The sequence below is a fragment of the Bufo bufo genome, chromosome 1 (assembly GCF_905171765.1).
Source record: "Bufo bufo chromosome 1, aBufBuf1.1, whole genome shotgun sequence".
NCBI classification, from domain to species: domain Eukaryota; kingdom Metazoa; phylum Chordata; class Amphibia; order Anura; family Bufonidae; genus Bufo; species Bufo bufo.
In genome coordinates, this window is record NC_053389.1 from 124229343 (window position 1) to 124252692 (window position 23350).

General features: G+C 45.6%; 1 protein-coding gene across 3 annotated transcripts in view; it reads left to right on the forward strand.

The window, feature by feature from the left end:
* The first annotated feature begins 13497 nt into the window (after positions 1-13497).
* CCDC27 (coiled-coil domain containing 27) overlaps positions 13498-23350 on the forward strand; it is a 76244-nt gene continuing 66391 nt past the window's right edge. For all 3 annotated transcript variants that reach the window (XM_040429266.1, XM_040429247.1, XM_040429256.1), the window contains exon 1: positions 13498-13602. The gene's annotated coding sequence lies outside the window, so the exon portion shown is untranslated. The remainder of the gene's footprint in view (positions 13603-23350) is intronic.

Here is a 23350-nt window from a genome sequence, read left to right on the forward strand (position 1 = left end):
AGTTTGCAGTAGAAAAAAAAGCACAAATACATAAATCGCACTAACTCGCCAAATAAACCACACCCCAAAATCTGTTGAAAACCAAAAACAGTTGCACCTGTAAAAACAGATGAAAAACCAGGCACAAACACAACCAGGGCCAGGATGAGGTATTTTGGATTGCGGATTCGCAAAACACAGATAACGGCCGCGTGCGTTCCGCTATTTGCGGACCGCACATGGCCAGCGCTATATAGAGAATGCCTAAGCTTGTCCGCGGTTGCGGACAAGAATAGGACATGCTCTATCTTTTTTGCGGACCACGGAACGGAAAAACGGATGCCCCATTGAAATGAATGGGTCTGCAAATTGTGCCTGTAGTTCAGATGCTCCTTTGCAGTTATAACGTCCCTGTCTTGCCCACTGTATTATAATGTTCCTTGTAGTGCTAATATATACACTGCTCAAAAAAATAAAGGGAACACACAAATAACACATCCTAGATCTGAATTAATTAAATATTCTTCAGAAATACTTTGTTCTTTACATAGTTGAATGTGCTGACAACAAAATCACACAAAAATAAAAAAATGGAAATCAAATTTTTTAACCCATGGAGGTCTGGATTTGGAGTCGCCCTCAAAATTAAAGTGGAAAAACACACTACAGGCTGATCCAACTTTGATGTAATGTCCTTAAAACAAGTCAAAATGAGGCTCAGTAGTGTGTGTGGCCTCCACGTACCTGTATGACCTCCCTACAACGCCTGTGCATGCTCCTGATGAGGTGGCGGACGGTCTCCTGAGGGATCTCCTCCCAGACCTGGACTAAAGCATCTGCCAACTCCTGGACAGTCTGTGGTGCAACGTGACGTTGGTGGATAGAGCGAGACGTGATGTCCCAGATGTGCTCAATTGGATTCAGGTCTGGGGAACGGGCGGGCCAGTCCATAGCATCAATGCCTACGTCTTGCAGGAACTGCTGACACACTCCAGCCATATGAGGTCTAGCATTGTCTTGCATTAGGAGGAACCCAGGGCCAACCGCACCAGCATATGGTCTCACAAGGGGTCTGAGGATCTCATCTCGGTACCTAATGGCAGTCAGGCTACCTCTGGCGAGCACATGGAGGGCTGTGCGGCCCTCCAAAGAAATGCCACCCCACACCATTACTGACCCAATGCCAAACCGGTCATGCTGGAGGATGTTGCAGGCAGCAGAACGTTCTCCACGGCGTCTCCAGACTATGTCACGTCTGTCACATGTGCTCAGTGTGAACCTGCTTTCATCTGTGAAGAGCACAGGGCGCCAGTGGCAAATTTGCCAATCTTGGTGTTTTCTGGCAAATGCCAAACATCCTGCACGGTGTTGGGCTGTAAGCACAACCCCCACCTGTGGACGTTGGGCCCTCATATCACCCTTATGGAGTCTGTTTCTGACCGTTTGAGCAGACACATGCATATTTGTGGCCTGCTGGAGGTCATTTTGCAGGGCTCTGGCAGTGCTCCTCCTGTTCCTCCTTGCACAAAGGCGGAGGTAGCGGTCCTGCTGCTGGGTTGTTGCCCTCCTACGGCGTCCTCCATGTCTCCTGATGTACTGGCCTGTATCCTGGTAGCGCCTCCATGCTCTGGACACTACGCTGACAGACACAGCAAACCTTCTTGCCACAGCTCGCATTGATGTGCCATCCTGGATAAGTTGCACTACCTGAGCCACTTGTGTGGGTTGTAGACTCCGTCTCATGCTACCACTAGAGTGAAAGCACCGCCAGCATTCAAAAGTGACCAAAACATCAGCCAGGAAGCATAGGAACTGAGAAGTGGTCTGTGGTAACCACCTGCAGAACCACTCCTTTATTGGGGGTGTCTTGCTAATTGCCTATAATTTCCACCTGTTGTCTATCCCATTTGCACAACAGCATGTGAAAGTGATTGTCACTCAGTGTTGCTTCCTAAGTGGACAGTTTGATTTCACAGAAGTGTGATTGACTTGGAGTTACATTGTGTTGTTTAAGTGTTCCCTTTATTTTTTTGAGCAGTGTATATTCGTGTTTCCCCGAAAAAAAGACATACCCATAAAATAAGCCATAGCAGGGTTGCGGCTTATATGCTCAATATAAGACATACCCAGAAAATAAGCCATAGTGATGGGCGTGGCTATGTATCGGCGCAGAGTGGTAAAGAAGACGCGGTTCTGTGCACAGCAAGCTGAGGGAGAAAGTGAAAGTCTCCTCAGCATCAGGCCTCATGCACACGACCGTTGTGTTTTGCGGCCCAAAAATTGCGGATCCACAAAACATGGATGGCGTCCGTGTGCGTTCCGCAATTTGCGGAACAGCATGGACAGCCATTGATATAAATGCCTATTGTCCGCAAAACGGACAAGAATAGGACAGGTTATTTTTTTATCTAATGCTCTCTCCTGTAGTGCCAATATATAAATCTTCCTCCAGTAGTGCCATACTTATAATGCCCCCCTCTGTAGTGACATGTATATAATACCCCCCTCTGTAGTGACATGTATATAATACCCCCCTCTGTAGTGACATGTATATAATGCCCCCCTCTGTAGTGACATGTATATAATACCCCCCTCTGTAGTGACATGTATATAATACCCCCCTCTGTAGTGACATGTATATAATACCCCCCTCTGTAGTGCCAGGTATATAATACCCCCCTCTGTAGTGCCAGGTATATAATACCCCCCTCTGTAGTGACATGTATATAATGCCCCCCTCTGTAGTGACATGTATATAATGCCCCCCTCTGTAGTGACATGTATATAATGCCCCCCTCTGTAGTGCCAGGTATATAATGCCCCCCTCTGTAGTGCCAGGTATATAATTCCCCCCTCTTTAGTGAGTGACATGTATATAATGCCCCCTCCAGGGGCGGGCTGGGATGGGGGGCAGGGAGGCAATTGCCCCCCAGGTCGCCCTAAAAAAATGGCCACTGGGCCGTCTTTAACAAATAATTATTATTATTTTTTATTCCTCAGGGCCGCACAGCAGATCACCACAGGCGGCGCGGCCCTGGATGTAATTGCGGCGGCGGGCAGTAGGAGATGAGCGCTTTCATTGTGGAAGCGCTCATTTCCATATTCATCTGTATCGCCTGTGCTGCGGCAGGGCAGGGGAGGGAGAGGCGTCTCCCTTCCCTGTTCTTCTGATAGGCTGCAGGCACTAATGCCTGCAGCCTATCAGAGGCCGGCTCAGGCGGCGCGATGACGTCATTATCATCGCGCCGCCTGAGCCGGGCAGCAGACAGCGGGGGACACAGGCCGGCAGAGGCCTGCATCGCATCGCTGCTGATGGAGGTAAGTATTAATGGGGTTTTGTTTGTTTTCTTTGCAGGGGGAGCTGGCACTATGGGGGGAGCTGGCATTTCCTACAGCCCCATTTTTTTGGGGGTGGCATTCTGGGGGCATTTATTCCTTGCCCATTTTGGGAGGGGCACTATGGGGGCATTTCTTGCTGGCACATTATAAGGGGGGCACCATGGGGGAGAGGAAAACTATGGGGGCTCTAAAGGGGCTTTTTTTTATTGGCACATTATGGAGGGCACTATAGGGGAGAGCGGCACTATGGGGCATCTGTTGGCACTATAGGGGCATTATTTGGGGGCACTATGGGGAAGTGGGGGCTCTAAAGGGGCCTTTTTTATTGCACATGGGGGGCACTATGGCATCTGGTGGCACTAAGGGGGCATTTTTGTACTGGCACATTATGGGAGGCATTATAGGGGAGAGCCGCACTATGGGGCATTATTTGGGGGCACTATGGGGGAGTGGAGCACTATTGGGGCATCTGGTGGCACTAAGAAGGGGCATTTTTTACTGGCACATTATGGGGGAGAGGAGCACTATAGGAGCATCTGCTGGGGGCACTAATACTGGCATATTATGGGGGACACTATGGGCAGAGCCGGATTAATGTAGGGGCGGATTGAGCTGCAGCTCCAGGCCCCTGCGTGAAAATAGGCCCAGCAGGGCAGCATACCGAGCTGGCGGCGCGGCCCTGGACCCTGTCCCTGGTGAAAACTTAAAGTAGGGGGCGGCGTGCCAACACAGGGAGATGAGCGCTTCCACTGTGGAAGCACTCATCTCCATCTGTATCGCTGTCCTCAGGACAGTGATACAGATGGCTGTGCTGCGGCAGGGCAGGGGAGGGAGAGGCGTGTCCCTCCCCTGTGTCTCTGATAGGCTGCCGGCACTAGGCCGGCAGCCTATCAGAGGCCGGTGCAGGCGGCGTGATGACGTCATCGAGCCGCCTGAGCCGTGCAACGCGGGACACAGGCCGGAAGAGAACTGCATCGCATCGCTGACATGGAGGTAAGACCAATCTCGCCACATTGCATTGGAGAAGCCTGGTTGCCCGCCTGCTTCCTTTAGACTATGGCCCCATGTTGAAACGCTTGATTTTCCTCTGCAAAGACATGGAAGCCGGGTCATTTGGTACTTGCCCTATTTGCACAGTGATACCCCGATACCCCAGATAGCTATGCCATGGAGCCCATTCGGATAACGAAAGACTATGTGAAAGACTTTGGCTCCATGGCGATTCTACTGTATTTGTTTAGTCTGAGTGCCATTCACCTAATAATATGCGCTCAGACCTGAGCTATCTGGAGATATGTTAAATGTCGATGTTTTATGCAATAGCTGTACAGTTAAATATTCTTATGTCTTTTATTGTCTATTGCTACCATGTGGCTAATGGAGTTTTGCCTCTACCCTTGGAGATAAATTGGATTACTTCCCAATTGTCTCCAGGACAGAAGACATTGTGTAAAACTGTGTATTCTCCTGCCTGTGATAATTACATTTACCCATTGTGTAAGGTAATTGTATCACAGGCAGAGGGGAGGATTTTGTGTGGGAGTGTCTGAGTGTATTGTACGTGGTTGCTGGTTGTTTTAGAAAACCCTGTGGGTGGTACTAATGTGTAAGAATGTGTATATAAGAACAATAAACACACAGCTCTGGCTGTCCACTGCTTTACCCTCAACACAGAGCTTGGTCTTGTTCTTGGGGGGATTGTATACTGCTCCAGTTCGACTGCTAGGAGTGTAAACCTTTCCTATGGTTTTTCCTATTCGGCTGTATGCAGCATTCATATGGTTTCCAGTTCTGGAGATTGGCTTCTTTAGTAGCTGCCTGTGCATCTGGAAAGGGAATATCGCATAAACTGCTTTTACCCCCTTTTATGCCCGGGGTGCCTTTACAGTAATTATTATTTTCATTTTTTTTATGTATTACAGTACTTTTAGTAAAAGTTTTTTACTGGCACATGATTGGGGGGCTCTTTTTACTGGCACATGATGGGGCATGGGGGGGTCACTTGTTACTGGGACATGATGGGGGGCCCTCTTGTTACTGGCACATGATGGAGGGGGAGGGCCATCTTGTTATTGGCACATGATGGGGCATAGGGGGGCGCACTTGTTACTGGCACATGATGGGGGGCCTTGTTACTGGAACATAATGGGGGGGCCCTCTTGTTACTGGCACATGATGGGGGGGCATCTATGGGGGCACATTTTACTGGCACATTATTGGGGCACTTTTTACTGGCACATTATTGGTGGGCACTATAGGGGCATCTACTGAGGCCCCAAAGAGGGGGTATTATGGGGAGCTTTACTACTACTGGGGGGCTGTGAAGAACATGATTACTAGTATGGGCACTATAGGGGCATTATTACTACTAAGTGTGCTCTGGCAGAGAATTATTTCTATTGGTGGGATTTTGGGGAGGACTGTTACTTTGGGGGGCACCCTTGCACAGTATCAGCTTAGCACAATTATTTTTGGGGGACATTATCTTTATACTATTATTGTCTGGGTGCAGTTATTTTTTAGAGCACTGTGTGCCAATAATTGTTGATGGGGGCACTATCTGTGTGGTAGTAGTATTTCCAGGGGGACTGTTTCTGCAGTATAGTTGTCACGAGGGTGTCAAGAGCCACGCCTGACTCTGTTATACCCGGGGTCAGGAAGTCGCAGCGGGTGGCTGCGCGCTCTATGTATAAAGATAGTGCTGTTCCTTAATGGTAGCTTTCTGGGTTTGCCTTGCAACCCTTTTTGGCTCACTCAGGGATCCGTAGCTCTTTGTCCTCAGCTGTTTCTTGTCCAGCACTCCCAACCTCCTTATATTCCCCTCTCCCACTTCTATGGTTGCCAGATATCGAGCTTCCTGCCTGGACTTCTTTACTGACCCACTGGAGCTGTGTAGCTGAGATTCCTGGTTATTGTTCAAGAGCGTTACCCTCCAGATCCCTGTTGGGCTTCTGTTGTCTGCTGTTGTCGCCCACCTGGGATTATATGTTTTATCTGTATTGTCTGTCCTCTCCTTGGTGTTTTCCTTTAGTGTTAGTGGTGCGGACTAGTGTTCCCACCGCCCTATTCACTACGTAGGGCTCATCTTAGGGAAAGCCAGGGTTTAGGCACGTGATCGGCGTACGGGTGAGGAACCCGTCTAGGGACGTCAGGGCAGTCAGGTGCCAGCCTCAAGGTGAGTTAGGGGTCACCACCTTTCCCTCTCCCTTGGACAGGGCCTTCCCTTTTCCCTCCCCTTGCGTCACGTATGTGATCGGCACGCCAGTCATGACATTATATCTGGCCCTCATTTTGTGTAGGTAGAGACCAAAAAAAAAAAAATTTACTTTTTCTTTCTGCCTATCTAGAATCCAGCATGGATCCTATTGCTGCTTTGACAAGACAACTTCAAGGCCTGTCTATGGAGGTGGCAGCAATTGCAGCAGACCGCAAGTCCAGCGGTTGCTATGGGTAACCAGGTTGCTGCGGAACCCAAGGTTCTTCTTCCTGACAGATTTTCTGGGGGAAGGGACAAATTTGTGACGTTCCGTGAGGCCTGTAAGCTATATTTTAAACTGCGCCCGCACTCCTCTGGTAATGAGGAACAGCAGGTGGGAATTGTTACTTCCCTGCTTCAGGGGGACCCGCAATCCTGGGCGTTCTCTTTACCCACTGATTCCCAGGCTCTCCGGTCAGTGGATGAAATTTTTGGGGCCTTGGGTCTCATATATGATGACCCTGACCGAGTCGCCCTGGCTGAGTCGAAATTACGGAGACTCCTACAGGGAGAGCGGCCAGCAGAAGAGTATTGCTCAGAGTTTCGTAGGTGGGCTACGGATACCCAGTGGAATGACCCGGCTCTCAGGAGTCAGTTCTGCTCTGGGTTATCCGAAAGGGTTAAGAATGCGCTTGCGCTGTATGAGACCCCCTTTTCCCTTGATGCTGTTATGTCCCTTTCTATCAGAATAGATAGACGTCTTAGGGACAGATTGAAAAATCATGAGCAATTGGTAACCCCTCCGAAGCAGCAGTTAGTCTGTACGGACCTAGAAGAGCCTATACAGCTAGGAGGAACTACTCGTCAGGTCCGTCCTCCTGAGGCTCACCGTAGGCAGGGGGTTTCTTTTTTCTGTGGGGACAGGGGTCATTTCATTAATGTCTGTCCTTCCTTTCTAAAAAACAAAAGACCATCGGAACTACTAACCCCAGGCTGTGTGGAGGATGTCAGCCGGGGGCTATACGTTTCTTCCATTCGTACATCTCAATTTGTGTTTCCAGCAGCTGTTATTTTTGGTGTTAAGACGGAGACTATTTCTTTCTTTCTAGACAGTGGAGCAGGGGTAAATTTGATAGATGCCCATTTTGCCCGCACTATGGGTTTGTCTCTCTGTCCGCTACAGAGACCTATTCCAATATTCGCTATTGATTCTGCTCCTCTGTCTCAGAGAAACCTCACTCACATTGTCCATAACTTAGACCTTCGGGTAGGGGACCACCATAACGAGTTGCTTTCATGTTATGTTCTGGAGGGGCTTCCCACTCCGGTGGTGTTGGGTCTTCCCTGGTTGGTAGCGCACAATCCAGTGGTGGATTGGCAGGCCAGGGAGATATTGGAGTGCAGTGAGCATTGCAGAGAAAATTGCTTAAATAGCAATTGCTTAGTCGCTTCCATAGCTACTCTACCTACATTTGTTTCGGACTTTGAGGACGTTTTTTCTGAAAAAGGTTACCAGAAGTTACCACCTCACCGTCCTTATGATTGCCCGGTTAACCTGATTCCCGGTGCAAAATTACCCAAGATCAGGTTATATAATCTTTCGGGTCCCGAGAGACAAGCCATGAAAGATTATATCTCAGAGAGCTTGGCTAAGGGACACATGAGCCCCTCTTCTTCACCCGTGGCTGCAGGGTTTTTCTTCGTTAAAAAGAAAGATGGGGGCCTGCGTCCTTGCCTAGATTTCCGCGAACTAAACCGGATAACCATCCAAGACCCATACCCTCTTCCTCTCATTCCTGACCTGTTCAATCAGATTGCGGGTGCTAGGTGGTTCTCCAAACTTGATCTTAGGGGGGCCTACAATCTGATTCGTATCAAGGAAGGGGATGAGTGAAAGACAGCTTTTAACACCCCTGAGGGGCATTATGAAAATCTAGTCATGCTTTTCGGTCTGGCCAATGCTCCTGCTGTCTTCCAACATTTCGTTAATGACATTTTTAGTCATCTTATCGTCAGGTTTGTGGTGATATACCTAGATGATATTTTAATTTATTCGTCTGATCTGAAAACACATGAGGTGCATGTCAGACAGGTACTGCAGGTCCTACGGACGAATAAATTATATGCGAAAATTGAAAAGTGTGTCTTCGCCGTTCAGGAAATACAGTTCCTAGGTTATTTATTATCTGCTTCAGGTTTCCGTATGGATCCGGGGAAGGTCCAGGCAATTTTAGATTGGGATCTTCCTGAGAACCTCAAAGCACTGCAACGGTTCTTGGGCTTCGCAAATTTCTATAGAAAATTCATTAAAAATTATTCGGTGATTGTCAAACCCCTTACTGACATGACTAGGAAGGGGACAGATTTTTCTAAATGGTCTGACGCCGCTAAAATTGCTTTTTCCTCTCTAAAAGAGAGGTTTACCTCGGCACCTGTACTAATCCAACCTGATGTCTCCCAGCCTTTTATTGTTGAAGTAGATGCGTCAGAGGTGGGAGTGGGGGCTGTACTGTCTCAGGGTCCGTCTCCTGGCAAATGGCGTCCTTGTGCTTTCTTTTCTAAAAAACTATCTGCAGCGGAGAAGAACTATTATATTGGCAATAGGGAACTATTAGCTATTAATCTAGCGTTTGAGGAATGGCGTCACTTTTTAGAGGGGTCAGTCCACCCTGTCACGGTGATTACAGACCACAAAAACCTTCTGTACCTCGAATCAGCTAAGCGTCTCACCCCTAGACAAGCTAGGTGGTCGCTATTTTTTACCAGGTTTAACTTTTTTATTACCTATCGTCCTGGGGCAAAAAATACTAAGGCGGATGCATTATCTCGTAGTTTCCCTGGAGGGGGTAATGTGAGTGATCCAGTACCCATTCTACAAAGAGGAGTGGTTTTCTCTGCTGTACACTCTGTTCTGGAGGGGAAGGTGTTAGAGGCCCAGGGGGATGCCCCGGTCTCTTGCCCCTCAGAGAAATTGTTTGTACCGTTAAACCTGCGTCTCGAATTATTAAAGGTACATCATAATTCTGCACTTGCTGGGCACCCGGGTAGTAAAGCAACCTTGGAGCTATTGTCTCGTCGTTTTTGGTGGCCAAGGTTGCGTCAGGATGTAATGGATTTTGTGTCTACTTGTTCTACTTGTGCACGCGCGAAAGTCTCTCATACACGTCCTGCAGGGTCTTTATTGCCACTTCATTACCCGCACTACCTAATGCTAAGACTCTTGCTCAGGTATTCATCAGTGAAATCGTGAAGCTTCACGGGGTCCCTTCCGATGTTGTTTCGGATCGGGGAACCCAGTTTATTTCTAAGTTTTGGAAAGCTTTTTGTTCCCGTTTGGGGGTACACTTGTCCTTTTCCTCGGCTTTCCATCCTCAGTCGAATAGACAGACTGAGCGTACCAACAAAAACCTTGAGACATATCTAAGGTGTTTTGTGTCTGAGAACAGGAGGTGTGGTCATCATATTTACCGTTAGCCGAGTTTGCCATAAATACTCGCCGTCAGGAATCCACTGGTAAGTCACCATTTCTTGGTGCATATGGTTTTCATCCCCAATTCTGTACTTTCAAAGAGGGGGGGTCTTCTGGGGTTCCTGAAGAGGAACGGTTTTCGTCATCTCTTTCATCTGTATGGCAGAAGGAGCAAGCTAACTTGAAAAATATGGGAGGTAAATATAAATGCATGGCTGATAAGAGACGGTCGCCAGGTCCGGACCTAGGAGTAAATGACTATGTATGGTTGTCTACTAGGAATATTAAATTAAAGGTTCCCTCTTGGAAACTGGGTCCTAGGTTCATTGGCCCTTACAAAATAGTAGCCATCATTAACCCCGTGGCTTTTCGCCTGGAGCTACCTCAGACTTTTAAAATCCATAACGTCTTCCATAAGTCGTTACTCAAGAAGTATGTTCCACCTCTAGAACCGTCACCGTTGCCACCCCCTCCTGTTGTTGTGGATGGTAATCTAGAGTTTCAAATATCCAAAATTGTTGATTCTCGTTGAGTCCGCCGTTCTCTTCAATATCTGGTGCATTGGAGGGGTTACAGTCCCGAGGAAAGAATGTGGGTTCCAGCGTCTGAGGTAAACGCCGACAGGTTAGTTCGGGCTTTTCATGCCTCTCATCCTGTGAGACCTAGTCCTGAGTGTCCGGAGGCCCTCGTAGAGAGGGGGGTACTGTCACGAGGGTGTCAAGAGCCACGCCTGACTCCGTTATACCCGGGGTCAGGAAGTCACAGCGGTGGCTGCGCGCTCTATGTATAAAGATAGTGCTGTTCCTTAATGGTAGCTTTCTGGGTTTGCCTTGCAACCCTTTTTGGCTCACTCAGGGATCCGTAGCTCTTTTTCCTCAGCTGTTTCTTGTCCAGCACTCCCAACCTCCTTATATTCCCCTCTCCCACTTCTCTGGTTGCCAGATATAGAGCTTCCTGCCTGGACTTCTATACTGACCCACTGGAGCTGTGTAGCTGAGATTCCTGGTTGTTGTTCCAGAGCGTTACCCTCAGGATCCCTGTTGGGCTTCTGTTGTCTGCTGTTGTCGCCCACCTGGGATTATATGTTTTGTCTGTATTGTCTGTCCTCTCCTTGGTGTTTTCCTTTAGTGTTAGTGGTGCGGACTAGTGTTCCCACCGCCCTATTCACTACGTAGGGCTCATCTTGGGGAAAGCCAGGGTTTAGGCACATGATCGGCGTACGGGTGAGGAACCCGTCTAGGGACGTCAGGGCAGTCAGGTGCCAGCCTCAAGGTGAGTTAGGGGTTACCACCCTTTTCCCTCCCCTTGCGTCACGTATGTGATCGGCACGCCGGTCATGACAATAGTATTCAGGGGTGGCAGGAAAGAGGTTCAGAAGATGTGAAGATGATAGAAATGTGGGAAACTAATATCTGTTTGTCAATCTCTGCAGATGGGAAATGGCTGAAAAATCATCATGGCGGTCTGGTCTGAATGGAGAAGATAAGGAAATAGAAAGTCTACAACAAAGGTGACATCACTGGATGTAAGAGGTATGGGGCGCTATGTAGGAGAGGAGATGCTCCGGCCCCTCCCCCTGCCATTTGCAGAAGGAGGAGTGAGAGCTGGGTGAGGACGGCCAAAGGGGGCAGCAGGCCACGGGCGGGTGGCAGATGGTGGGGGGAACCACAGGCCTTGAGCAGGATCTGGGGAGGGAGGAGCGCGGAGGAGCTTCCTGGCTGTAGCCTGCTGTTTATTGTATAATGTGAAGCAGGACAGGCCCTCCCCTCTTCGTATGATGTGTAGAGACAGGCCTCAACAAAAGAATGTCAGCTGTACAGTGTTTGTTGGGAGTTGTCTATTATATGTAGGAGGGGCTTTTAATAATGGGTGGGGCTAAAAATGGGCCACTTGACTGGATTTTCCCCCCAGAACTAAGGCTGCCAGCCCTCCCCTGGCCCCCTCTGTAGTGCCAGGTATATAATGGCCCCCTCTGTAGTGCCAGGTATATAATGCCCCCCTCTGTAGTGCCAGGTATATAATGCCCCCCTCTGTAGTGCCAGGTATATAATGCCCCCCTCTGTAGTGCCAGGTATATAATGCCCCCCTCTGTAGTGCCAGGTATATAATGCCCCCCTCTGTAGTGCCATGTATATAATGCCCCCCTCTGTAGTGCCATGTATATAATGCCCCCCTCTGTAGTGCCATGTATATAATGCCCCCCTCTGTAGTGACATGTATATAATGCCCCCTCTGTAGTGACATGTAAATAATGCCCATTCTGTAGTGCCAGGTATATAGTGCTCCCCTCCCCTTTCCATGGTGTCCCCAGTAGTTGCGAGGTTTAGTAATAAAAAACCCAAAACACTTCACTTCTGTTCCCGGCCACCATCTGTGATGCAGGCCACAGACCTCTTCCGATCTGTGGCCTGAGTTGCTGTGTCTCTGTGCAGGTGGTCTCAATGACATCACATGAGGTCACGGTGATGTCTTTGCAACCTCTAGTGTCATTCTGAGAGGCCGCAGATGCAGCTTTGATTGTGCTTCCCCCCCCCCCCTTTATGGGTAGCTAGGTGGCACCCTAGGCGGGTTTCTACCTGTCCTTCCGGCCCTGAACACTACAATAAATGCAAGTAAATAATAAAGACAGCTGAAAAAAACACCCAAAACCAGACCAAAAAATCTGCAAACAACGATGATAAATGACCCCGTCTGTTCTTTCTCATCTCTGAGCTACTTTCCCGATACATCCCCACACGCAATCTCTGATCCTCACAAGACCTCCTCCTCTCTTCTCCTCTTATCACCTCTTCCCACAATCGCCTCCAAGATTTCTCCCCACAATCTGGAACTCGCTACCCCAACATATCAGACTCTCACCTACAGTGGAATCCTTCAAAAGAAACCTGAAAACTCACCTCTTCAGACAAGCCTACAACCAGTGACGCTTCTGCCTCTATACCGCCATGACCAACTTCACCCACACCTACTGTATGCTTCCTCCATACCTTGTAGATTGTAAGCCCTCACGGGCAGGGTCCTCTCTCCTTCTGTACCAGTTTGTAACTCGTCTTGTTTATGCCTAGTGCAATAGTCTGTATTATGTATGTATACCTCTTATCATATTGTACAGCGCCATGGAATGAAAGATGCTTTAATGATAAATAATAATAATAAAAATAGAGGGATTCTCAAGTGGTGGAATCCCTCTATGAAGTCCATGTGGATAGGAGTTGTCTTCATAAAAGTAAGGTGGGTGCAAGAGATTTGACAACTATATCGTTTTCAAAAATAATAATATTAGCAGGCTATCAGTGATTATTGTATTTATTAATTTTTTTAAATCTTTTTTACGTTGTGCCTGTATCATTCTTAAACAAGGCACAGTGTTCTGCACTCAGTGCTCGGTCCCCCCCAGCAAACAATCAGTCTCCTAGCAACCGAGCGCACAGACCAATCCCGGCTTCACCCTGACATTCCTGAATGAAAGAATGTAACAAGTTGTATTGTGGAGGTGACAAGGCAGCAGCACGTGGTCACTACTCTGCACGCACCAGATCTGCCCAGGCTGCCTGCTCTGTCACGGTTTCCACTAGCCCAGTCCTCACCAGCTATAGATGCCTCCTGTCTCCAGGATGAGGTGAGACTTAAAGGGGTTTAAAATGTCCTTATTATGGAATTCTAAATTAATAAATCAAGGTTCCCCCATTCAAGACCCTCATCTATTTGGAAGCAGCTACAAAGAGTGTCTCTTTCTCTGGAGGACCTGCCATGTCCACGCATTACATGGACAGCCTATTGATTTTAATGGGAATTGTGTAATGCCTCATTTCTCCTGTGGTGGCACTGTAGGGAGTTTGAACACTTGCTGCTGGACACTCCCATAGATTACCGCTGATCGTAGGGGATCCCAGCTTTTGTTGGTCGACCCTTCTAGGCAAAAACATCCAAAGCAGAGAACCCTCTTTAAAGTACCCCTGGACATCAGATTAGTCTGTTGTACTGGACAGCTTTAGAGTAGTAGTACTTTTCAGTTCAAACATTATGATGCCAGGTACGCTGTGTTTTGAGCTTTCTACACAAGTTTGGCTGCTAGTTAGTTGCATGGAGACCTGTAATGTTACAAACAAGAAGTGAGAACCAGGAACCAGGAAAAATCGCTTGGGGCTCTCAAAGTTCATATGTTCTCCACCACGGTGAGTTCTTAAAGGGGGTTTTCATCCTGAGATAATTGGGGCATATCCTGTGTATATTACACATAGGGTCTGAGGTGGGAATACTGCCTTCAAACAATGTCTTGCTGTGCTTGCAATGCTGGGTAGTACTTGAGTCATTATCTATTCACAGCATAAAAGAGCTCATGCACATGAACGTATTTTCTTTCCACGTCCGTTCCGCAGACAGTATGTGGAACCATTCATTTCAATGGGACCGCAAAAAAAACCCAGAAGTTACTCCGTGTGCATTCCGTTTCCATATGTCCGTTCCACAAAAAAATAGAACATGTTCTATTATTGTCCACATCACGGACAAGGATAGGACTGTTCTATTAGGGAGCAGCTGTTCCTTTCCGCGGAATGCACACGGATGCCATCCGTATTTTTTGCTGATCTTTTTTTTGCGGACCGTAAAATACAAAGTCGTGTGCATGAGCCCTTATATATACATATAATGATGATAATGATATTAATATACCGGTAGTCAGGTTTCCTGAAGTTCTATGTAAAGCCACAGATAACTCGGGTCATTTACAAAGCCAGACGTTTCACGCCTGTCTTTGATTCCCCCCTGCGCTGCCAGGGGATGTGCTTGATTTATGACGAGGTGCACACCGCATCATTAATTACGCTCATCCTCTGGCAGGCCATGCGCCTGCAGTGAAAAACGTCTCCATTCCCTGAGTGGAGTCATTTTTTGCCAATTTTTATACCTATTTCCAGGTGTAAATGTTAGTAAGTTTGCCGCAGCCAATGTTCTGGTCCCCGTCACACCCTGTAGCACAGGCATTTAACAAGTCTCAAAAAAGATCTTATGACTTTTTTTTAAACCAAAAACTGGCGTAGGGATATTAGTTAATGACCCAACAATGTATAGAGTTCAATGACAAACCCACCTTTTGTAACTTCTGTTTTTTGCAACATGAGTGTCATGTCACCATTTGATGTACTGTATAAAATATTGGAAAACTTTAAAAAAAAAATTAGTGGTGCTGAAATAGAGAAGAAAACACATGGGGCCAGATTTATCATTAGCTCAAGTCAGAATAATGGAGTGAAAAAGTTGCACATTTTTGTGCAATCGCTAAAAATGGATATTCAAAAAAAAGAATGGGCAGGCTTTCCCACATCAGATGTTACAGATGCTCAGCAGAGGGGGCAAATTTCTGGCATCTTATGTGGGCATGTCTTCAAAAATTTTGGGAAGAAATGACTCTATGACTTTCTGTCTGATATGTTGAACCTTCCTGTTCCTTTACAACCTACTGTATACCTGTTTGGTATTCTCAATGAAGCCACCTACTCACACTACCCTATACTCTTCCTATGGGAGGTTTTGTTTCTGGCACGTAAAGCCATTGCAATTAGGTGGATGGGGGATAGATGTCTTTCTGTAACTCAGTGGAAGTTGCTGGTAAATACTATTATTCCATATGAGTATATAGTTTACAAGAAGAGTGGGTGCTCCTCTAAATTCTTGAAGATTTGGGGATCATGGTGTTCTTCTGCACAGACTTTATATACTACCCAAATGATGTCCAATGTTATTGCATCTGTATCTTGATATGTTTCTTTACCTATGACCTTTAATGTACTCTCTATATTTGGTCTGCACTATCCAAGACTTGACATGTACAGTACAGACCAAAGGTTTGGACACACTTTCTCATTCAAAGAGTTTTCTTTATTTTCATGACTATGAAGGCATCAAAACTATGAATTAACACATGTGGAATTATATACATAACAAACAAGTGTGAAACAACAGAAAATATGTCATATTCTAGGTTCTTCAACGTAGCCACCTTTTGCTTTGATTACTTCTTTGCACACTCTTGGCATTCTCTTGATGAGCTTCAAGAGGTAGTCCCCTGAAATGGGTTTTCACTTCGCAGGTGTGCTGTGTCAGGTTTAATAAGTGGGATTTCTTGCCTTATAAATGGGGTTGGGACCATCAGTGGCGTTGAGGAGAAGTCTGGTGGATACACAGCTGATAGTCCTACTGAATAGACTGTTAGAATTTGTATTATGGCAAGAAAAAAGCAGCTAAGTAAAGAAAAACGAGTGGCCATCATTACTTTAAGAAATGAAGGTCAGTCAGTCAGCCGAAAAATTGGGAAAACTTTGAAAGTAAGGGCTATTTGACCATGAAGGAGAGTGATGGGGTGCTGCGCCAGATGACCTGGCCTCCACAGTCACCGGACCTGAACCCAATCGAGATGGTTTGGGGTGAGCTGGACCGCAGAGTGAAGGAAAAAGGGCCAACAAGTGCTAAGCATCTCTGGGAACTCCTTCAAGACTGTTGGAAGACCATTTCAGGGGACTACCTCTTGAAGCTCATCAAGAGAATGCCAAGAGTGTGCAAAGCAGTAATCAAAGCAAAAGGTGGCTACTTTGAAGAACCTAGAATATGACATATTTTCAGTTGTTTCACACTTGTTTGTTATGTATATAATTCCACATGTGTTAATTCATAGTTTTGATGCCTTCATAGTCATGAAAATAAAGAAAACTCTTTGAATGAGAAGGTGTGTCCAAACTTTTGGTCTGTACTGTATAAACATAGTATATACCTTTTTGTTCTCAGGATTTTGGTCCTGACTGGTTCTATGTAATGTACTGTTTATTGCATTTGTTCAAAAAAGCGAATAAAATAAAAAAAGTGTAAAACTGCGCAAACATTTGCGACTTTTTTCTGCTCTGCACTATGCTCGCCAGTTTTCTGAAAGTGAGCGTGTTTTCTTATGTAAATGAATCTCTAGACAGATTTACTATTGCGACTATTTAAAAAGTCGCAAAAAAGTCGCAAAAAAATTCGCAATTTTACTCCAGTGAGGACCATGCTTATCTTATGAGACTTTTTAATAGAACATGCGACTTTTTCGTAAAGATGTGCGACTTTTGTAAAGCTGCTTACTGACAGATAAACTGCTACTGTCAAACCACATTTATTACAGTCTTAAAGGGCCGATCATAAATCTGACTTGGCTAAAACTGACTTTAGCCATATGTGAAAGTGGAGTGAGCTGTCAGAGTAATGATAAATCTGGCCCAATGTATTTTGGGTTTTGTTTTTACCATGTTCACTCTACGGTGAAAAAAAATCGTAACTTTCTTCTTCAGGTCAGTGTGATTATGGCACTACCGAATATGTATAGTCTGTTATGTTTTACTACTTTAAAAAAACGTAAAAAATTGCTTTGTATCGCTGTATTCTGACAAACCGTAACTTTTTTATTTTTCTACCAATGTGATGCTTATAAAAAAAAATTGTGAGGTGACCAAGAAAAACTGCATTTCTGGCATTGTGTATTTTTTTTAGGTGTCCGCCATGTGGATAGTAACATTATATTGTAATATGTCAGACATATAGGCAATTTATCAGTCATGTATTTTTCATTATTTATATTTTTTATATGATAAATAGGAACATTTTTTAAAAAGGGATGTTCCAGGTTGTTACAAGTGATGGTCTATCCTCAGGATAAGCCATCACTATCTGATCAGCAGATGCCTGACATCCCGCAACCCCGCCAATCAGCTGTTTCAGAGTAGCTACACAGCTCCGTCCACTACACAGCTGTTTACTGCAATAATCAGCTCATTCCACTTCATGGTGAACAATGTTGTGTAGTTCTGCATCAACTGTTGGACCTCCACCGATCAAGTATTGATGGCCTATCTTCAGGATAGGCCATCACTTGTAAAAGCCGTTAATTATTAATATTTCTCTGCCTGGACCCCATTATACTTAATGGGGCCGGTGGGCATTTCCAGCACTGCCGGATCCGGAAAATCGCTGCCAGAACAGCATTCACTATAATGAGGAGCGGCAGAGATTCTAAATATGCCAAGAGGTGGCCGGACAAAAACTGCTGCGCTCAGACATTTGTCTGGCTGCTTCTCGCCATATTTGTGAGGGGTAAAAAACAAAAAAGAGGATTACTCAAAAATATTTTAGGTGGCAACTAGTGATGATCGAGCATGCCTACGTAGCCAATAAACATGCAGGTAAGTACTGCCACTCACTGTAATGCGGTAGCCATGTTGGTTACTGGCATTACAGTGATTGGCTGGCCGGAACGCGTCATCAGGTGCTATAAAGCACCCGATTACACGTGGTTCGCCAGTCTTAGTCAGGGAGAGCAGTGCTGTAGAAGGGACAGATAGTGTAGGGAATTTTATTTATTTTTTGTTAGGCAGGGTTGGTGTTAGAGACCTAAAAGTCCTTTTAAGGACTATTGCTGTGTCTGGCAGCAATATATATTTTTAGTGCAACCTGCGCTAAATAGCTTGCAATTGTTTGGCCGCTGCAGACAGCGACATTAGCTGCGCTAGATCACCTGTGTAACGTGTGCGCAGCCTAAAAATATCTGACATCCAGTGTACTTTTTCCGTAGATGCTGCGGACAGTGACATTACATGCACTATATCTCCTGTATAACGTTTGCGCAGCCTAAAAATATCTGTGACATCGGTGTACTTTTTCCGTAGATGCTGTGAACAGTGACATTACATGCAATACATCTCCTGTATAACGTTTGCGCAACCTAAAAATATCTGTGACATCAGTGTACTTTTTCCGTAGATGCTGTGAACAGTGACATTATCTGCGCTACATCTCCTGTGTAACGTGTGTGCATACTGAAAATATCTGTGACATCCAGTGTACTTTTTACGTAGACGGTGTCCGCTGCGGACAGTTACATTACCTGCGCTACATCTCCTGTATAACGTTTGCGCATCATAAATATCAGTGACATTTAGTGTAATTTTTTCGCTGCTGGTGACAGCGATATTATCTGCGCTACATCTCCTGTATAACGATTGCGCAGCCTAATTATCAGTGACATTCAGTTTCATTTATTTGCGCATACACTTACGAAACCTGCGCTACTGGACGTGTGACATACTTGCAAGCATATATACCATTTAACATGCTCAAGGCGAGCAGTAAGGGACGGGGAAGTGGCCGTGCTGCTGATGGTGCACGCAGAGGCGCAGTGAAACTGTGCCTGAAAAGAACCAGATTTTTGTCCCTATAGGGCCCTCAGGTGATTGTAACAAAAATCCAAACACGGTCACCTGACCAAAAACTCCTTTTAGGGGTCCTATCTATATGTTAAAACTTTAACCTTTATTATTTACTTTTAAAACAAAAATACTCAGAGAAACCAATACTACAAGGTAATTTAAAAATATCAGGTTGCGGTTCTGGGCTAAGTCAGTTAATCTATTGCTTTTTTGGGCTGCTGTAGCTCGCTCTACATTCTATTTAAGAGGTGGTTAACCTCATGGATACTCTGTAACCACATGATTGCGACCCTACTGGTTGTGGATCTTGCCCTATACTGCAACCTGTCTAAAAATTGAAGATTGTCACTACCCCACCCAACATGTTTCGCCGCAATGCGGCTTCGTCAGGGGAGTTGGGGTAATAACCTAGCTTCATGTCCCAGTTAGTGTTGAGCGCGAATATTCGAATTGCGATTTTTTTTTCTCTAATATCGCAATTTTGAGATTTCGCGAATATTTAGAATATCGTTCTATATATTCGCGAAATCGAATATTCGTTTTTTTCTTTTTTTTTTTTATTATATTTTTTTCTTTCCCACTTCCCTAAAGTTGTTCTTACCTGTCCTTTGGATTCCTGGCTTCCTGGCTGCTCCAGTCAGTGGCGTTTTCAACTTACTGCTATATTCCATATTAGCTAAATTACAATCTAATCTATATGTGTATTTTACGAAATTTCGCAATAGTCGCAATTGCGATGCGAGTAATATAACACGAAATATTCGCATGAAGATTTCAACTTAGCACTGCTATACTCCATATTCTAGCCTAATATGGAATATAGCTGTGCTAAGTTTGCACTGCTATATTCCATATTAGGCTAGAATATGGAGTATAGCAGTGCTAAGTTGAAATCTTCATGCGAATATTTCGTGTTATATTAGTCGCATCGCAATTTCGACTTTTTCAAATGTTCTTAATATTGCTCTAACTTCGTCTTTTAGAAATTTCGTAATATTGCTCTAACTTCGTCTCTTAGAATATTACGAATATTCTAAAAGACGAAGTTAGAGCAATATTACGAAATTTCGTAAAATACACATATAGATTGTAATTTAGCTAATATAGTGCTATAATCCCTTTTTTTCCTGTAATTTTTTTTTGCCTCTTCTGAACTTAAGTTTTGTAAAATATGTACACTATTAAAAATTATTACTATAGCAGTATATTAGCTTAAATACAATCTGTGTATTTTACGAAATTTCGTAATATTGCTCTAACTTCGTCTTTTAGAATATTACGAATATTCTAAAAGACTAAGTTAGAGCAATATTAAGAACATTTGCAAAAGTCGAAATTGCGATGCGAGTAATATAACACGAAATAGTCGCATGAAGATTTAAACTTAGCACTGCTATATTCCATATTCTAGCCTAATATGGAATATAGCAGTGCTAACTTAGCACAGCTATATTCCATATTAGGCTAGAATATGGAATATAGCAGTGCTAAGTTTAAATCTTCATGCGACTATTTCGTGTTATATTACTCGCATCGCAGTTTCGACTTTTGCAAATGTTCTTAATATTGCTCTAACTTCGTCTTTTAGAATATTCGTAATATTCTAAGAGACGAAGTTAGAGCAATATTACGAAATTTCGCAAAATACACATATTAGCCTAGCCATAGTCATTAGCATAGGAACGTTGCCTTATACTATCAAGATAAATTTTCGCAATATGCGAAAAAATAATTTCGCGATAATTGGAATAATTGCGAATATTCGATTTCGACGAATATAACACGAATATTCATGCGAATATTCGCGAAATATCGCGAAATCGAATATGGCACCTCCCGCTCATCACTAGTCCCAGTTTGCAGGGCGGCGCAGGACACCACTCTCAAAGTCACACCAGTGCGACCAGGTGGTCGGTTGTATTGCAGCAGATAATGCTTCCAGTCTGTTAAGCACAACCCTGTCTTCCACAAAGTCCAGTCTCAGTAGCCAAGAGTCTGGTCAACAGAATCCTCACCCTGATCCTCCTTCCTCCCACCATGGAGAGCCTTGGCAAACAAGTGATCCCACACTCTGATATTCTGAGGATCTCTTTTCATCGCCATTCCTTGATTTGGGCCTCTCGCCAAGCCCGCTTGAAAGGGACATGAGGAGATTGTGTGCACTGATGCCCAAACTCCTGAGCATCCACAGTCACAAGAAGATGACTGTGGGGAACGGCAATTAGTGTTTCACAAGGAGGATGATTATGATGATGAGAGACACAGTTGCCAATAAGTCAACGGCAATTAGTGTCTCAAGAGGTTGATGAGGATGAGACACAGTTGTCAATAAGTGAGGTTGTTGTTAGGTCAACAAGTCAGGAGGATGACCAGAGTGAGGAAGTGGAAGAGGAGGTGCTGGACGATGAAGTCCCTGACCCAACCTGGGAAGGTGGCAAGCTGAACGAGGACAGCAGTACAGAGGGGGAGGGATTCGCAGCACCGCAACAGGCAGGAAGAGGCAGTGGGGTGGCAAAAGGGAGAAGGCGGGCCACACCAAACAGGCCCGCAACTGTTCCCCACAGCACCCCCTTGCGACAATCTCCCTTGCCAAGGGTTAGGTTTTCCGCAGTCTGGCGCTTTTTGAGGAAAGTGCGGACGATAAAAGAATTGTCATTTGCAACCTGTGCTGTACCAAAATGAGCCGGGCCGTGAACACTAGCAACCTCACCACCACCTGCATGATCCGCCACATGGCATCAAAGCACCCTAATAGGTGAGCCGAATGCCTGGGTCCACAATCGGTGTCTGCGGGTCACACCACTGCCTCCTCTTCCCCTGTGTTACGTGCTGGCCAATCCCCTGTCCAAGACGCAGGCCCGGATGCCTCCCGCCATGCTCCTGGACATTCGCAGGCACCATCATCTAGCACATCCACTTCTGTGTCCCAGCGCAGCGTACAGATGTCCATACCCCAGGCCTTTGAACGAAAGCGCAAATACCCAGCCACCCACCCACCCACAGGCCATAGCACTAAATGCACACCTTTCCAAATTGCTGGCCCTGGAAATGTTGCCATTTAGGCTTGTGGACACTGATGCCCCTGATGAAGCATTTAGAGCGAAACCCAGGTTGGGCATGAACATTTGGCTGGTTTTACATGATTTATATGCTTTTATAAATCTATGCTTGTGAGTATAATAAATATTTATACGTTAGAATTGCCTACAGGACTTCACTATTGGAGCACACTTCCTTTGCAGCAGTGACTAAAGGGTGCAAACTACAAGAGGAATAGAAAAAACTAACACTCTGATTGATGTGCCTGCGTTTTCTTCTACGCTTGTGAGTACAACCTGTGCAAGTGTGTGTGAATAGTGACCACAATACTTCACTATTAGTGCGGTTTATGGCATTCCACAGGGCTCTTAGTGGTGATAAGACGTCTGTAGGAATCAATGTTTTACCCGTGTGTATAAAGTTGGATGACTCCAGGAGGAAGTGGTTACTGGTAGAGACTGCGCGGTCCACTGAAATATATTGTGGACACTGAGGCTTTCCGCAGCCTGATGGTGGCAGCGGTCCCTCGTTACTCAGTCCCCAGCCGCCACTATTTTTCCCGGTGTGCCTTACACCGCCCGCCTTACACCAGCATGTGTCCCGTAACATCACCCGTGCCCTGACCAACGCAGTTATTGGGCAGGTCCACTTAACGACTGACACATGGACAAGTGCCTGTGGCCAGGGACGCTACATTTCCCTGATGGCACACTGGGTGAACATTGTGGAGGCCGGTAGTGAGTCGTACCCTGGGATGATACAGGTGCAACCGACATCAAGGATTGCAGGCCCTACTTCCATAAGGATTTCCGGCACCTCCTACATTAATAGCTGCAACCCTACATTAATAGCTGCAATATGTTTAGGTGACAAACAGCACACTGCGCAGAGCTGTGGAAGGGTATAAGGGACCAGACTGAGCTGTGGCTCTCGCCACTCAACCTAGAACCATGGTTGATTAAAAAAATGGCTGCACAACTTTACACATACAAGCAATAGAGCTGTGAAATGGGGATCATTCTAAATTAAAATGGTATTATACCTACTATAAATGGAAAAATGGAAGCTCCTAGCACACATTTTTGATCAAGCGTGTGT